The sequence below is a fragment of the Gossypium hirsutum genome, chromosome A07 (assembly GCF_007990345.1).
Source record: "Gossypium hirsutum isolate 1008001.06 chromosome A07, Gossypium_hirsutum_v2.1, whole genome shotgun sequence".
Lineage (NCBI taxonomy): Eukaryota > Viridiplantae > Streptophyta > Magnoliopsida > Malvales > Malvaceae > Gossypium > Gossypium hirsutum.
In genome coordinates, this window is record NC_053430.1 from 65,557,259 (window position 1) to 65,574,168 (window position 16,910).

Below are 16,910 nucleotides of genomic sequence, written 5' to 3' on the forward strand. Positions count from 1 at the left end.
GGAAACATCAAATTCTCACTCTAACATATACTTATGACTATTAGGTATTTTTACTAATTAAACCCTTTTACTCGTTTTCACTCAAAACCGAGTAGCACAAGTTGTCTAACATAATTTAAAACCTCATATTTTATCATAAAACATCAAAATAAACACAGTTCACCTATGGGTATTTTTCCAAATATGAACCCTAGCTTAAATTATTGCTAGAATAAGCTTTAATTAAATTACCGGGATTCCAAAAACGTAAAGAACTTGAAAAACGGGGTTAGAACGAACCTATTATTGAGCTTGGAAAGATTGAAAACCCTAGCCATGGCTTCCCCCATGCTAATTTTGGCCTCCATGAAAAAGATGAGTCAATTTTGGCTTTATTTTCCCCTTTTATTTCTTTTAATTACTAAATGACCAAAATGCCCTTCCTTACTAAACTTTCAAAAATTCCATCCATGTCTAATTTTTGTCCCTAACTTAGAAATTGGTCAAATTTCTATTTAAGACCTCCTAATTAATATTTCAAAGCAATTTCATACTTGAAACTTCTAGAATGCAAGTTTTGCAACTTATTCAATTTAGTCCCTAACTTCAAATTGAGCACTTTATGCATAGAATTACTTCACGAAATTTTCACACAATCATACAATCATATCATAGACCTAAAAATAATCATAAAATAATTATTTCTATCTTAGATTTTGTGGTCCTGAAACCTCTGTTCCAACTAGACCCAATTTTGGGCTATTACAGGTAAGTTCAATAGAACTCAGTGAGGAATCCCCCTTTTTACTTGAGTTCTTGTTTAAGTCTTCTTCTTAGATCCACATATTGGACTTTCCATTCGTAATAACTTCACCGAGTTGTTCATGTTAACTTCTTCAGAGTTTGCCCCATTGGCATTGTCACCGGATAATTGTAACATAGGCCCTTACTTAGATTACGACATAGAGGCGAATACTTCTTTTATCATAGACAATCATGAAGGCATCCTTGCACACTAAATAGATAGCCACAAAGACTCCTACTCACATTACATAGCCGCAAAGGCATCCAAGCACATACACAACATAGCCACAGTGGCAGATTTTGCCATAAGGGTGCATTTAATAGATACAACCTCGAAGGTTCACATGTAACAGAATCAACCACAAAGGCATCCACTTTAACATACTTCACCATTAAGGCACATTCATAGAGTCGACCACTAAGGCTACATATAACAAATATCGACATAAAGGCTCACGTATAACAGAGAACATCTACAAAGGCTTCCAATTATTAGAGAACAACCACAAAGGCTTCCACATATCTAAGAACACCTACACAGGATTCCACATTTCGGTAATCACATTTTTTATGATAGGGGTTTGTCGAAACTCAATTTGTTGAGGTTTGCCCTCATCGTCTAGTACTAGCCCAATAGTCCTTTATCTTTGCCAACATGATGCGATAGTCCCAAACTAGGTCTTACACTATGTTGTCTTCATTTCCCTGTATGATGTGATAGTCCCAGACAAGGTCTTACAATATATGGTCTTCTTTTCCCCATATGATGTCATAGTTTCAGACTAGGTCTTACACTATATGGTCTTCTTTTCCCCATATGATGTCATAGTTCCAGACTAGGTCTTGCATTATATGGTCTTCTTGCCATGGCCATGGTCTTTCCTTATCAGAATTTGTGTTTACTGTACAAACGGACTCACACGTAAGCAGGCTCTATATGCAAACTTATGTAACTCATGCAACTTATGCACAGACTCCTCACGTAGAGACTTCATCATGCTTTCAGTCACATTCATGCATGCATACATTTTCCTTCAAAATAGAAACATATCCTCAAGCTCAGGCCTTCTTTATATTTTGGTCATACATGTCATTCTTTTCATAACAGAGGCATATCATCATATAACCATGACATGCAAACTTTATCAAACATTCAACTTTCATAACACAATCATTTGGAGTATAATATATTAACATGCAAGCATACAAGTAAGTGTCAGTTTAGAGACTCACCTAAAACATTTGAACAATAACTTATACCTTTAATTTTAATATCTTCCAACATATAAGAATGACCACTTCTTATAAAAGAGAATATTACAATTAACAGACTACTAAACTAGTTTTTTTCCTTCATCTTAAACCAAGATGACACCATGCAGAGTATTATCTTCATGCATGCAATAGACTTACTCTTTTTCAGAATTCACATGAAGGATGGGAATACTTACCTTGGTGAGAGACAACCTACATATGAACTAAATTCTTGGCATTAACGTGGTAAAAGAATCCCGTCATTAGCCTTTTATATGAAGATGAAAAGGGTGTCTTTTAGTAAAAGAGGAAAGACAAATTTCCTTTCTACAGAAGTTTCTTAAATAAAAATCTTGGTTCTTACCATAGGGCTTTGACACGTGTCACACATTCTAAGGCTTTTTTTAGCTGGTGACTTACATTTGTAGGAAACATATACTAAAAGCCAATATCCTTTCATACTCGCGATTGGATTTACATTTTTAACTTAACATTCTTGTTACCATGTAATTTATACTTCATCTAGATAAGCAGGTGTGACCCATCTGGGCAACGTTCTTAAGACTCGAGAATCCATTATCACAATTGTCCATCCTTTCCATACATACATACATTAGGCGCAGAATGGCCTTAACCCTCGAGTCCCACCATGGCCTTTTTATGCCCTACTTTCATACCAGAGTGCCAATTAAGTGAGTAAGACCACAACAATTTTCTTTTCCCCGACCTGCCAATCCAAACTCAGAAATCACCAAGTCCGGGGTGTTACAACCCTCCTCCTCTTAGGAAATTTCGTCCCTAAAATTCCTTCAACCCTAGTTATCAGTGCTTGAAACAAAACATTCCCACTTGATTGGATTTCAAAATTTCCATGTTTCCCTATTTCAGATGTCATTGTCTCTTTGGAGAATTCAAACCGTCTGTCTCGCCTTCTTGTGCATGTTTGGTCCCCTTATTTATCTCTATTGTGACTGCTCATTTTCATTCCTTCCCCCACTAATATTTTGAATCCCTAAAATTCTCGTTGCCTATTCAGCTTGCTCTCTGCTTCTTCGTCTTTATCAGCTCAAGGTATTTTCCACTCCTCTCCTTTCTCTTTTTCTCTGTTTTCTCCTTACAATGGTTCACACTACTATTCGAGGAGGAAACCATGGCCAATCCAGTCAATCCCTAGCTCATACTAGTTCTAATCTAAGTTGGACCTTGAAAGTTACTTTTCCTGGGGTGGAAACTCCGTTGATCACTTGTAGTACTATCAAGGATGAAAGGACTCATTACCTAGAGGCCCGAGGTATTAGAATCCCAAAATTTACTTAAACCTTTCAAATCCTCGATCGTAGGCATTTGGGCAACCACTCTAGAGGTTTTATCTTACCCTTAAGTCTTTTAGAAGCTGGCTTCATCTACCTTTGCATCCTTTCTTTTTCATTTTTTGAACAAGTATTGTATTGCGTTGGGGCAATTTTCGCTACGTCTTGGTGGATTCTGGTGGCTTATTTCATTGACTGTTGTATTCACAAAGAACCACCGATGTTGGGGGTTTTCCAGAAATTTTATCAATTGAAGGTAACGAGGCGGGGCATTTTTGTGGGTAATGACAACTTTAGCGTAGCTTGAGGTGTAACACCCCCAAACCCGACCTAGACGTTATGACCGAATCTGGCGTGTCACATTAAAATGCTTTTTCAAAAAAAAATATCTTATTAATAAATCTTTGTAACACCCCTCGCCCGTATCCAACGTCGGAATGGGTTCGAGGTGCTACCTAACTTAAACTCAATCAACCTTAGGAAATCAGGTCATAAAAATCTTGATCAAGTTAAAAATTTTCGTTTCATAAGCAATCTGTCCCTTAAATGGGCTTACGAGGCCCGAAACGTACATTGAAGATGGTTCAGGACCAAACCGAGAACTTAAGAAGAACATGCACTACAGCAAAACAGGTTTTTAGCGGCATTTTTAGCGGCGTTTGAATGAAAAATGCCACTATAGATCAAGCATTAGCAGCGCTTTTGTTAAAACACCGCTAAAGAACGAGCATTATTGGCACTTTTAAAAAAGTTGCTATAGGTTCACCTTTAGCGGCGCTTTTTAAAAAAATACCGCAAAACTTATGCTCAACATCGTCGTTTTAACTGAGCTTCAGTGGCGTTAGCGGCGTTTTCTGAATAACGTCGCTAAAGATCATGTATTAGTGGCGCTTTTTAAAAAAACGTCGCTAATGCTTGATCTTTAGCGGCACCTTTCAAAAAACGCCGCAAAAAATTTTGCACCCATCATTTTATATTGAGCTTTTAGTGGCACTTTTTTAAAAACGCCGCAAAAAGTTTTGCAAAACTACGTCGTTTTATATTGAGCTTTTAGTGGCTTTAGCGGCACTTTTTTTTAAAAACGCCGCTATAGATCGAGTATTAGCGGCACTTTTTGAAAAATGACGCAAAAAACATTTCATCTGTCTATTTATAATTTAACTGGTTTATTTATATTAAAATAAAATTTAGTTTTAATTGAATATTTAAATCCTTCAGAAAAAATAATGACACATAGAAAAATTTTGAAAGTAAAAACATAGAAAAATATTTGTTAAAAATGAAAAAAATTAAAATACTATTATTTAAAATAATTTTAAAGATTTTTGGTATATGACTGATTGTTTTTTAATTTATATGTTAAATATTTTCTTATATAATTGTAAAAGGGATAGTATAAATTTTAAAATATTGAATTAATTATATTATAGTTTAGGGTTTATAGTTTAGGGCATATGGTTAAGGGTTTAAGATTTATGAGTTACTATTTTAAGGTTTATGATTATAGGTTTAGGGATTATGGTTTAAGGGTTGGGGTTTAAGGTTTAGGGGTTAGTGATTTAGGGTTCAGGGTTCAAGGTTTAAGGTTCAGGGTTCATGGTTTATGTTTTAGGATTTAAGATTTACGGTTTAGGGATTAAGGATTAGGAGTTTAGGGTTTAGATTAATTAATTAATTAATTATAATTATGGTCACATAAAATTACAATAATTATTAAAAATTATGGTTATACAATAGAAACACATTGTTTACACAATAATGTTTATTATTTCGAGTTTATGGTTTTGTGTTGTAAAGTTTATGGTTTAGGGTTTATGATTTGGGATTTAGTGTTTTATAGTTAGGGTTTTAGTGTTTAGGATTTTAGGAGTTAGAGTATTAGGGTTTAAGGGTAATTGATTTTGATAAGAATGACAAAAATCAAATTATTGTAGGTTTAAGTAAGCAATAGGATTTAGGGTGTAGGTTTATAGTCTAAGATTTAGGGTTTATGATCTAGGATTTGGGGTTTGGTGTTTAGGGATAAATATGGTGAACTACTTAACTTGTGTATCTTGGATTTTTTTATAATATAAATCTAAATAAGATAAATAATAAATTATTATTTTTTAAAAAAAAATATATCAAAATAGGTTAAATCCCAAAAGCATACATGAGCAATGGTTTAGTGTGCAATTGTATATATGAATTTTAATTTGATCTAGTTCTTGTAAATTATTAACACAATTATTGATATAACATCATTTTATATTTATATATTGCATACATAAATATTTATATTTATTCAATATAAAAATATATTGATGTATTTATTTTTTAAAATGTCCATGATTAAATCAAAATTAAAGTTTCAACTATACATTTAAACCATAATTAAAATTTTACGTCTACAATTACACATTAAACCGAAATTTATATATAATTCTGAGATGTATCTATATCAAAATTTAGGTGTACACATATAATTAATGCCATTTATATAAAAATCCAAACAACTAATGCGAACCATACTTAAAAAGAATAATGCTTGTATTGTTGTGTCATTTTGTATTTTTTTTAATTCATCGATTCTATTTTATTTCTGTTAAAGTTTCCTTTTGTATTTTATATGTTAATTTAAAAATTATAAAAATCTTCAAAAAAATTTAAAATTTGAAATTTAAAAATAAAGATTAAAAATTAAAAATTAAAAATTCAAAAACTTAAAAATTTAATATTTAAAACTTTAGTCCATATTTCAATTAAAAAGTTTAATATTCAAAATTTTAAAAAAATTCCAAAAAATGATAATCTCAGCACAAAAATTTTGTAAGAAAAAATATAAAAAAATATGTTAAAAATAAAAGAAAATTAAAATTAAGCAATAGCGGTATTTTTTAAAAAACCGTAAAAGGCCATTATTTTTTATAAAAAAATGCAAAATCCCGCTCACTCCCACAAATTATTTTTTCGTTACCCGCTCGTTAACCAAATCCCCAAATAAATGTTTGTAGTTATTTCTTTTTCCCTCTTACTTCTTTTTCCTTTTCATTTCATTGCACTGAATTCACCCACCATAGCTACTCCTTTTCTCTTGATCTGTTAGGGTTTTGGAGAAACAAATGGAAGCTGAAGAGAAGGAGAACGAGAAAGAAGAAGAAGAAGAGGAAGAGAAGAGGGGGGAGGAGGAAGAATAAGAGAGTGAAGATGAAGGGACTAAAAAGGTCAAAGGTAGTAGTAGAAAGGGGAGTTCTAGGAAATCTGGTCGAGATTCGGCTGAGAAGAAAGAGCCAGTGACGCCTAGTAGTGATAGGCCTACAAGGGAAAGGAAAGTTGTAGAAAGGTATTCAGCTCCTTCTATTGCAAGGTCTTCCTCGTTTAAAACTGTCAATTGAAAAAGTATGCTTTCTTTTCTGGGGTTAAGGATCTAGTTTCATTCAAGTCAATTTCTTTGTGTTATGATTGTTTTAGACCCGTTTTTCTCTGGCTTTTGAATCTTTACGGTTTCTCAACAATATGCATTTCTGTCTCATCTCTCGTTTGATTTTTAACTTTATAAAAGAAATTGTTAGCTCCATTGGATTAAAATTGGTCGTGCTTGCAATGCTGCTGTTAGAGTTTTAGTTGTTTTGAGACCCCAGCCAACCCAAATTTTTACTGATTTGTTTTAAGTTAGAAGAGGGTTATAATTTCCAGATGTTTGACAATTTGATCAAACTGCATTTTTGCGTTAAACAATCTGTATTAGGGATTAGTTCTTTGTACTGACTGGTATACATTTTACAGGACGGGCATAGCTCTGAAGATTCAAAGCAAAGCACTTCTGATATGACTGTTTTTGTGAGTTCATCAACCTTTCTTCATAACATGAACCATTACTGCTTTTAATGTTTGCTGTTCTGCTAATACCATTTCATTAATTCTGAACTTTTAGATTGCCAAGCCAAATCATAGTCTATACTGGATGTAATTCAACAATTGACTGGAGTAATGTTTTCTTTGACTATAATTTTTGCAGGTGCAAAGTCTTCTTCAACAAATGGTGAGTTATAATTGGATTCTCTTATTGTAATGTTGTTCTGTTATTGACAAAGATTTTGTTGCAGCAATCTAGGTTTCAAACAATGTCTGATTCCATTATCACAAAGAATATCCTTTTCTCGTGTTCTTAAAGTTCATTGAAGTGTTTTATTTTTAAATTCTAAGATAGCAGCTTTATGAAATGTATAAAATGTCGCATAGTTGCATCATGGATGAAATATTAGAGAAAGAAAGCTACATTTTTTCAAAGATCAAATTATTAAAGCTGGTCTACTATCCTCAATACACCCTGTTGTGGAGTCAAATGTGGAATTGGAGGAATTAGAGGTGCATACTAACATTCAATTATTGAAAGAAAAATTGCTCCTTTGAGTGGACTCATTTTACACCTCTTCTTTTCATTTACGTCACATTTAATCTCTTATTTTATTTCCCTCTCTTAGCAGCTCCTAGCTTAACCGGCAGTCTCTAGGAAGCTATTGTCGTCAGATCAGCTAAAAACTACAGCCTGAAGTTCAAATACTAAAAAATTGCAGACGACAATCTGCAATGGTCCCAAATGAATAACCATATATATTTATATATACCCTGAAATCCTAAAATATAATTGTATGGTTGTAGTATTAGAAAGGCATTATTTGAAGTCTTAGGTCTGAATTCTATGAATGAATTTTCCCTCAATTTATTTAGGTGGTGATTTTTTTTTATATAAGTTCACACGATGATGTTTGAGAAAATATAAGTTCACAAATCAAAATAGATATAATATGGTTATTAGTTTAGTTGTTCATTCATTGTTGAGCAAATTTTACCTTCATTTGTTTTTTTACTGTGTTTTAGTTGTAGAAATTAAAATATTTGAAAAAAATTTGCTTATTCATCAATTTACATTTGAGATAACCTTGATTCTAAAACCATGGTTTTGAATATTTTTCAGCTTATTAAGAGAGTAAGATGGCATCCACTTTCACAGCCATGTCATAAGTTGGCTCATTCGTTGCACCTAATGGTCTGGTCATGGATAAGAAGCTTTCATCTCCTTCCAACAGATTGTCACCTTTAGCATCCATTTCTTCTTTTTCATTTCTTAGTAGACGAAATGTTGTTCTTAGAAGATCTCGTCTGCCCAAGATTTCTGCAGCAAAAGAGCTACATTTCAATAAGGATGGGTCAGCCATAAAGAAATTACAAGTGTGTCTTTGTTTCAAATGCTAAAAAGGTGTCAAGGTTCATTCATTTATGTTCATATAATTATGTTTGGGGTTCATGAGAGAACTTTAAAGTTAGATATTTCCATGCTATTTGTGTTTAATTGCTAAGAGCTATTGTAATCTAGTTACTTGGTTTACATTTGTTCATGAATATATAAATGCATAAAAAGGAAGACATTAAGAACTCCTGAACAGAAGTCTAAAGAGACTTACATGGTTCCTGCAACCCGAGTGCTGATGTGCATTTTTTTGTCATCATATAGCTCTTTGATCCTTCTCCTCATCTTCCCTCTATTTCCACTTGCTGTAGGTACCACCTATATATAATTAGAATATTGGTGTGCTCTGTTTCATGTTCATTGCTTTATAATTAGTTGCGTAATTCAATTCTACCATTTCATTAAACGTTTAAGGTGCATAGATGTTGGATACTACAAGATCCTGCCTATGGCTATGGCTACTTGTTTTGGGACTATTGTTGTTCATAACAAAGGGGGCTTATATGATTGACATGAATTATTTTTGGTGCGTATTTCTCTTTCTTTTTTCTTTTTTTAGTTATTCAATAAATTAATTAACACGAATTTTTATATGATTTATAATTAGGTTATAGTCACCACAATCAAATTTTTATTTTTAATTTAATAATGTTCCTTAATTCAAAACATTCACCATTTAAGAAAACAAATACATAGTTTTTTTTTTAAATATATGTGTATATTATTTTATATTAGTCAAACATCATGATTAAGCAATAAAATGTTTTACTTAATTTCTTTTTTATTATTAGGAAACTGAAATAATGAATAGATTGAGCATATTCATTATTGATAATGATGTCGCACTGCTGATATGGTGGCTACTTCAGCAATAAATTGACTCTTTTCTTGGTGAGATGCTACTGAAAGTTGCTTGACAGCCACCACCCTCCCTTTGATAATGTACCCTACAAGGTAATCTAACTTAGCAATGTTGAAATATATGTCATCCTCTCAAAAATGTTTCAATCAATATGATTATTGCATCCTAAAAATGTAAAACATAGCTTATTTTATACTATTCTTATCCAATTTTTGATGTGATGTTCTTTTGAAAATATAAAGGTTGGAGCTCAAACTGAAATAGAGTTGAAACCTCTAATTTTTTCCCCTAAAATCGGTATCCTCAAAACACCCTTTAGGTGTTTCTCTCTGCCGCGTTTGCTACTTTCCAATTTTCCTAGCTAAATAGTTCTCTTTTAAAAATCTCAAATTCTTCTTGCATTCCTGTGCTCCACTGATCTGAAACTGTCATGCTCTTTCTTTTTCATTAACCCATTTCATTATTCCACTTCACTTTGTTCTAAATTTTCAGATTTCCATCTGGGCTTTTATCTTCCCCTGTTTTTATTTTGTGGGTTTTGCAGACAAGGTAAATCTGTTTGTTTCATTGTAAAAGTTGTTTACAACATTAATTTTCCTGAGAAACCTTTTCTATGAGCAGTTTTTTTTCCTCCTTTGGAGATGTAGTGTCGTGTTAATTGTTTGCAATTTTTTTATTTTAGTTTTTCCTTATTCAGAAGCTGCTGAATTTGAGATTATTTGTTTTAAAGCTAGTGATTTGAAAGAGTTTTTTTTTTAATTTTAAATTACAGCCATGGATTTGAAAATTTCAGCTATTTGCATTACTTGGTAATCTGAAGCTTTATTGGGTTTCTTTATGGCGATTTTAGTTCTTTTGGTTGGTGGGTTCAATTCAGATTTGGTGGTTAAATATATTTTGTTCTTAAATTTTAGTTGATATATTACTTGAATCTTATATTTCAAAGATTGTAAGTCAAAATTCCAATTTTTTTTGTGGTCATTTTTAAAGAATTGGCTTCTCATATTGAGGAGCTGATTGATAGACTTGTGCTCTTGTGTTTTAATTACTCTTAATGATTACTTACAATGCATTATTGTAGGAATAAATGTAATATTGAACCAGCTAAACTCCTCTGATTCAATTTTCAGAGTAGTGATGCAGTGCTCTCTCAGGTCTAGACCTGTTTGAGCACTGTGATTGAGGAGCATTACAAATCGTTGTATGCCTAATGTTTGTTTCATTTATTTCTTACTTGTCTACTTGAAACTTTTTTTCTTCGCATCAATTCTTAGCTTCAGTTTTTTTCTATATTTTTTGTTTTCTGCTTGAACTTTGAAAGATTTTGATGTAGTTTATCGAAGAGTTCGATTTATTGACTTTTCTTGATCTGTTTATTCTTTCTGCTGAACCGATGTGTTGGAAATTTTGGGTACTTAAGAGATTTAGGCATTTAGCAGACATTTTACTTATCTAACTTGTGTGGTAATTAGGTGACAAGATTGAAAAATTAGTTAGGTAGTTATTGGGTTTCGGTATTATGAAATATTATTAGGTTCAAGTATCAGTACCCAAAATTGTGGTTATCCTGCCCTTGCCAGTTCTTGGTTCATCTGTAAGAGGCTGCTTGTGGTAGTAGTAGAGTCATATATCTTTCTGTTTATATTTGAATATAGCCATGAGTCAACTGAGTGCCATATCTAATAGATGTGCTTTGGGAGCCTTAGTTTGCTTCAGTGTTGGCATTTTCTTGAATTATATCAAATTAATTGAATGAGCTCTTTGTCATAATCATTATAATTAATTTGATGTTTCTCTCTAAAATTTTTATGACATAACAAGTTTATTCTAAAGAATCTTGGGTGGCAAATGGAACAGGAAAAACCAACTACACTAGATTGCGGTCCAAGAACAATTTGCAGAAGGCACATAATAACTGACTCCTACCTCTACGAATGCTTGTGGGAGGCATTGCAGCAGCGAATAAGAATAGGATTGATCAACATGCAGTTGACACCGTATATGGTCTGAATCTGAATTCAAGTGTGAGTTTCACATATTTTATGTGTAAAAAAGTATTAAGGTGCAAAACTACACCCAGTTTTGTAAATGTCTACTTACATATTTGTATATACTTAATAATAATCTCGTGTCAACTAATTATTCTTTTTTTTAATTTAATTGTTTTGTTTTCAACATTTTATTTTTATTTAAGTTGAAAGAAGAAAAACACGAATTGCAGTTTTGACTTGGAAAAGAGAATATTCATTAGTAGCTTAATTAATTTTTATTTTAATATTTAAGATAACTTGAGTTTTAACTTTTGGATTTTAATTGTGTTATTAATTTATTATTTTAAATTATAAATTTAAATTTATTAATTTTTATATTTAGTTTTAAAGTTAAAATTTTAATAGAAAATTTAATTTAATTAATATTTTTTTAATTATCCTTAAAAGTATATAGTTTAAATTTTAAATTTCAAAAATAAATCATAATATAATATTTATCATAGAAAATAAATATTATTTAATTAAAATATAATTTTTAAAGGTTATACTCTTTAGTGGTTTTTTTTTAAAATAAATGCAGCAAATTTTTGCGGCATTTGCTATAGCGGCGTTTTTTGCGGCGCTTTCAAAAACGTTGCTAAAAGTCTATTCTCCTGTAGTGATGGAAAATTTTGTGCTTTAAGGCTCCACACGCCCGTGCGGGTAAAGACCATGTGGCCACACACGCCTGTGTGGCTTGGGACACACTCGTGCTCTTAGCCCGTGTGCAAATATGACTTAAGAACACGACCATGGCACACGCCCGTGTAACCTACCCGTGTACAACACTGACTAAAAAGTTTAAGCGCAGGGGACGCACGGCCAAAACACACACCCATGGGAGTGAGCCATGTGTCACACACGGCCTAGACACATGCCCGTGTGTCATGCCTGCGTGGACAAAAAAGAGGGCATTTCCAAGCCATTTTATCACCCAATTTACACAACCTACACCAGATCATTTCAATACACAAATTTCTTTACAATAGACAGCAATTCATCCATAGAAAGAACATTACATGCATTTATCAAAGTGAAAAATAGCCATTATTCTAGGCTTGATACAAAATGAAAGGCTCTGACTTAAGCCAAAATGCATAACTAATTACTCATTTTTAAATCACCATCCTAGCCTATCCCTATACATGCCATACTCAAAAGAAGATTTGTACTATACCAAGTGCTTCGATTGATAGTGTGATCGATATCTCCGACTTCAAAGAATCCTTGAGCTAATTAAGCGGCATTGAAAGAAAAGGGGAAAGAAAAGAGAGTAAACATAAAGCTTAGTAAGTTTCATATAAATAAATATACAACAACAATTTTACCATTAGTCATCATACTCATAGCTCAAAGGAAAGCATAAACTTGACTTACTCATTACCGTCTACTCAAATCATATTTTCTAAATTGAACTCATTACTCGTGCATACCAAATAGGTACCTGTATCACTCAGAACATTATTATACTTTCCTTATTAAGTCACTTTCATTACCTTTAAAGTTAAACCTTTTGGAAAACTACCAGATATTCTATAAGCCTCGAACATGGGATAAGTTGCCGATGCCATGTCCTAGACATGGTCTTATACTAGCTCTCGTATATACATGCTGATGCATGTCCCAGACTTGTCTTACACTAGCACAACTCTTAGCCGATGCGTGTCCCAGACACGTTTTACACTGGCTATCATCGTTGAGGCCGATGCATGTCCCAGGCGTGGTCTTATACTGGCACTCATAATGTGGCCGATGCATGTCCCAGACATGTCTTACACTGGCACACAAGAAATCTGAACGTTATGGCATGAATATTCGGTTTGTTTCCTAGGGTCTCAACTAGACCATTCCACTATCTCAATCATTAATATACAATCTCAGTTCACAATCTAGCAATTCATACTATATCAATTCAATGACAATTCGAATACATACATTAACAATGTAGTCGTATTATTTACATACAACTTACCTCGATTTACAAAATATACTTGACTAGTCTGTTTAGTCGGATTGCTTGGCTTTGCCCCGGTCTAGGTTCGATTTTGGAAAATCTTGACCTATAATAACAAAATGTACTCATTTAGTCACTAATTACAATTAGGCAATCATAAATTCACATCTTTGAAAAAATGACCATTTTGCTTCTAAACTTTGACAAAATGACCATTTTACCCCTATACTTGAAAATCAATTTTTATTGAATTTCTTCGTATTTCAAGCCTAGTTAAACTCTTTTAACTGCTATTGCAATCCCAAAATCTCACTATTTCACACTCATATTACCTATTTGGCAACTTACACAAAATAGTCCCTTTAGGTGTTTTCATGCTAATACCTTTCACAAAAGTTGTTTATGTCACAACTAGGACTCATATTCTTCTATAAAAACTTAGCAAACATCACAAATCTTTTCATGGAAAAATCCTAAACTCTCAATCATTTTGCAAAATAGACATCTCATTTGAAAGCTTATGCTTCAAGGGTCTCAAAAGTGCAAAAATTATTAACTAGGGACATGGGAATCACTTACTTGTTGAGGTAATAAGTTGCTGAAATTTCAAAGCTTCAAAACTGCCTCTTTTGCTGATATTTTCAGTGAGGAGAAGACATGGAGAAGAAGAAAATAATAGCTAGGCTTTTTAGGCATTATTTTATCACCAAACTCATGACATCATTCACCTAAACTTTGACTATTTGACCAATTTTGCTTCCTATGGCCGGCCACCTTGCTTATAGGGGTCAAATTACTCTTTAAAATCCCTTATTTTTTGTTCTCTAGCTATTTAACACATTTGGGTACTAAAAAGCAACTTTTACCTTTTATGCGATTTAGTCTTTTTTCGTAATCGGGCTCACAAACGTTAAAATTAACTTACCAAATTTTTCATGCACTATTATAATCATGTTACAACCTCATAATTGTAATAAAATAAATTTTCTAACTTCGAATTTGTGGTCCTGAGACCACTGTTCTGACTAGGCCCCAAATTGGGCTGTTAAATTTCTCCCCCTTAGGGATTTTCTTCCCTAAAAATCTTACCGGTGAATAAGTTCAGATACTGCTCTCTCAGAGATTCCTCGGGTTCCTATGTGGCTTCCTCGACTCCATGTCTATGCCACAAAACCTTCACAAGTGGTATATTCTTATTTCTTGACTGTTTGACTTCTCAAGCTAAAACCTTGACTGGTTCCTCACTATAAGTCATATCCGGAAGAATCTCAACTTCAGTTGGCGCAATTACATGCGAAGGGTCTGATCTATACCGGCGTAACATGGAAACATGAAACACATCGTGAATCTTTTCTAATTCTGGCGGTAAATCCAAACGGTAGGCAACAGGCCCTACTCTCTCGATAACTTCATAAGGTCCTATGAAACAAGGACTCAACTTGACCCTTTTTCCAAACCTGAGGACTTTCCTCCACGAGGAAACTTTTAAAAATACCTTCTCACCGACTTCAAACTTAATTTCCTTTCGTCTCAAATCTGCGTAGGATTTTTGTCTATCCGAGGCGGCTTTCAGATATTTACGAATCACTTTAACTTTCTCCTCCGCCTCTTTAACTAAATCAACTCCATGAATCTGATTCTCTCTCAACTCAGTCCAGTATAAGAGCATTCGACACTTTCGCCCATACAAGGCCTCATAAGGCACCATTTTCAGACTCGACTGATAGCTGTTATTGTAGGCAAATTCGACCAATGGCAAGTATTTTTCCCAGCTTCCTTGAAACTCGAGAACACAACATATCAACATGTCTTCTAAGATCTGTATCACTCTTTCCGACTGTCCATCAGTTTGTGGATGAAAAACCGTGCTGAAACTCAACTTGGTTCCTAAAACCTCTTGCAACTTTTTCCAAAACCTGAAGGTGAATCTTGGGTCTCGATCTAAAACAATCAATAACTACACACCATGAAGCCTCACAATCTCAGAACATACAAGTTGGCCAATTTTTCAAAGGAGTAGCCGGTACGCACTTGTACGAAATGTGCTGACTTAGTTAGTCTATCGACAATAACCCATACTGCATCTTTCTTTTTCAGGTTAGTGACAAACTGGTCACGAAGTCCATAGTGATACGATCCCATTTCCACTCTGGAATCATAATAGGCTGAAGCAAACTTGAAGGTACTTGGTGTTCAGCCTTTACTTGTTGACATACTAAACACTTGAAAACAAACTCTGAGATGTCTCTTTTCATACCCGACCACCAATACATTTTCCTAAGGTCGTTGTACATTTTAGCACTACCCAGGTGAATAGATAAACAACCACCGTGTGCCTCATTCAAAATCTTCTGTAGTAGCTCATCATTCTTGGGTACACAAATTCTGTCTTTGAACATTATACAACCATCGGTACTAATACGAAAATCTGACTCAATCTCTAATTCACACTGAGTTCTCTTGGCTTGCAGTTTCTCGTCATCTTTTTGAGCTTCATGGATTTCATAAAGAAAAGTCAGTTTGGCCCTCAACTCCGCTAGGATCGATCCATCATTAGATATAGTCGACTGAGTGTTCAATGCTCTCAAGGCAAACAATGACTTTCTGCTCAAGGCGTCTACAACTACATTCGCCTTTCCCGGATGGTAGTCAATAACTAATTCATAGTCCTTTAACAACTCTAACCATCGACATTGCCTCAAATTTAACTCCCTTTGAGTCGTCAAATACTTTAAGCTCTTACGGTCGGTAAATACTCGACATTTCTCTCCATACAAATGGTGTCTCCAAATTTTCAGTGCAAACACTACAGCCACCAACTCCAAATCATGGGTCGGATAATTTCTCTCGTGCGATTTTAGCTGTCTCGAGGTGTAGGCTATAACCTTGCCTTCTTGCATGAGCACACACCCTAAACCATTTAAGGAGGTGTCGCTATAAATTACAAACTCCTTGCCCGATTCTGGTTGTACTAATACTAGGGCTTCCGTTAACAAAGCTTTTAATCTCTCAAAACTTTGCTGACACTCTTTTGTCCATTCAAACTTGACCTCTTTTTGAAGTAGCCTCGTTATCAGTGTAGCTATCATAGAGAATCCATTTACAAATCGTCTATAGTATCCTGCTAGCCCTAGAAAACTACGAACCTCTGTTACATTCCTTGGCGGTTTCCATTCCACAATGGATGAGACCTTACTTGGGTCGACTCTGATCCCGTCACCCGACACAATATGTCCTAGAAATCTGACTTCGTTGAGCCAAAACTCGCTCTTACTAAACTTGGCATAAAGTTGTTTATCCCTCAAGGTTTGCAACACAGTTCTCAAATGCTTTGCGTGCTTACTCTCATTACGCGAGTAAATCAATATGTCATCGATAAAAACGATGAAGAACCTATCCAAGTATGGTCGGAAGATGCAGTTCATTAAATTCATAAATACCGCTGGGGCATTTTTCAATCCAAAAGGCATAACAAGAAACTCGTAAT

General features: G+C 33.8%; 1 long non-coding RNA gene across 5 annotated transcripts; it reads left to right on the forward strand.

Moving 5' to 3' along the window:
* Positions 1-6,263: 6,263 nt before the first annotated feature.
* LOC107926085 (uncharacterized) lies at positions 6,264-11,578 on the forward strand. 5 transcript variants are annotated; one of them, XR_005930088.1, is made up of 8 exons: positions 6,339-6,669; positions 7,113-7,166; positions 7,345-7,368; positions 8,305-8,586; positions 8,992-9,103; positions 9,369-9,531; positions 9,932-9,988; positions 11,297-11,578. It is a non-coding gene; the product is annotated as an uncharacterized lncRNA (long non-coding RNA). The 5 variants fall into 5 exon arrangements; XR_005930085.1 differs by lacking the exon at positions 9,932-9,988; XR_005930089.1 differs by lacking the exon at positions 9,932-9,988 and having other exon boundaries at positions 8,305-8,558.
* The last annotated feature ends 5,332 nt before the right edge of the window (positions 11,579-16,910 follow it).